Here is a 1,811-nt window from a genome sequence, read left to right as displayed (position 1 = left end):
AAATAAATATATAAACAAATAAATTCATAATCCATCAAAATACTTCATGTATACATACTATATACATACTTATATACATACACAGGAAGAGTTATGGCGGGCACTAAACCCATAGACATCTACCACCAGTCTTGCATAATGTAAATTTTAACCATCTCACAGTTAGAGACAATATTTCACACACACATAAAAATATAAATAATAAACAACTTTTAATCCACCAAAATAACTTTATAGAACTTCACAAGCATTCCGATCGAACAAGCCAAAGTATCACAAAATATATCATAACACTTTAAAAAGTAAACAATGATTATTCGGAGTTAAATTAAAAAAAAAATACAGCAAAGATATGCATCACGATATAACGTCGTATCTAACAAGATAAGATAAAGGCTTTCAAGGAGCATGATATCAGTTACAAAAAAAAGTCTCTTTAGTTCCTGACCAGTGGCAAACATGGCGAGGTGGGAAATAATCTTAGTGTTGCTTTCGGCAATAGGATTCTGTTTGTCTTCTACGGACGGAACCGAGTCTGGTGACACACATCAAAAGCCTCACATCGTGTTTATCCTAGCTGATGACTTAGGTAAGATGATACCGTTTAGACCAGCGGTCGCCAACCTTTCGAACTTCATGGACCACTAAATGTATATTTTAAATTTGCCGGATGACTAATGTGAATTTAAAAAACAAAAGAGGTAAATGCATTTATTTGATATGCATTTTATGTATACTACACTAGGATACATTCATATTTGTAATGTTTAATTTATTGTAATTTATAATTCTGTTGGTTAGTTAATGGTGTTTCTTTTTTCTGCTAAATGCTAGCTCCAAATTTTTAATGCCAAGTCGCCCTCATATGCTAAATTTAGCATTAAAAATGCTAAATTGGCATCACTGGGCTCTCTGCTTTCAGTGCAATATATATCAGGATCGCCTGAACAGGATTAAGAAAGCATAAAAATTTGAATAGTGCTCCAATATTTCTGCGGACCATCAAAATTTACTCATGGACCACCGGTTGGCGACCGCTGGTTCAGATTCCTCGTAGCGTCCCTTCGGCCCCTAGCTGCAACCCCTTTCATTCCTTTTACTGTGCCTCCATTCATATTATCTTTCTTCCCTCTTGCTGTCCACCCTCTCCTAATAATTATTTCATAGAGCAACTGCTTTGAGGTTTCCCTCCTGTTACACCTTTGTAACCTTTTCACTCTGGATTTCCCTTCCAGCGCTGAATGGCCTCACAGGTCCCAGCGCTTGGTTTTGGCCTGAACACTATGTTCCATTCGATACTATTTAGAACTGTTGAATCTACAGGTAACAATCAGATGTAGCTCTGCTTAGTTATAATTATTTAGCCATACACCATGATCAGTGATTTTCTATGGAACAGTAGTAGCAGAAATACCACAGAAATACCACAACTATACTATAGTTGTGGTATTTCTGTTTCAGTATCTGGTTCGACACCGATGTTCTCAGTCCTTTTCAACCATTAAAGAATTTCTTCTTAGTTTAACCCAGATGTCTCCCTCGAACACTAGGTAAAGATAAGAAAAAACTAATTATCGCGGGTTGGTTCAATATGAATAGGATTCGTCGTCTCAATAATAATAATAATAATAATAATAATAATAATAATAATAATAATAATAATAATAATAATAATAATAATAATAATAATAATAATAATAATAATAATAATAATAATAATAATAAATTGTGATGTCACTTTACATTGAGGCGAAATCTTCGTCAAGTACTTATTTCCAGGTATCTAACTTAGAGACGAACTTTTTTTTTTG

The 1,811-nt window shown here is 33.8% G+C and overlaps 1 pseudogene; it reads left to right on the top strand.

Moving 5' to 3' along the window:
* Window positions 1-455: 455 nt before the first annotated feature.
* The window catches only part of LOC135197112 (arylsulfatase I-like), a 19,809-nt pseudogene continuing 18,453 nt past the window's right edge, over window positions 456-1,811 (top strand).

This window comes from Macrobrachium nipponense, chromosome 18 (assembly GCF_015104395.2).
Source record: "Macrobrachium nipponense isolate FS-2020 chromosome 18, ASM1510439v2, whole genome shotgun sequence".
In the NCBI taxonomy this organism is placed as follows: Eukaryota; Metazoa; Arthropoda; class Malacostraca; order Decapoda; family Palaemonidae; genus Macrobrachium; species Macrobrachium nipponense.
This window is presented reverse-complemented; position numbering and strand designations above follow the sequence as displayed.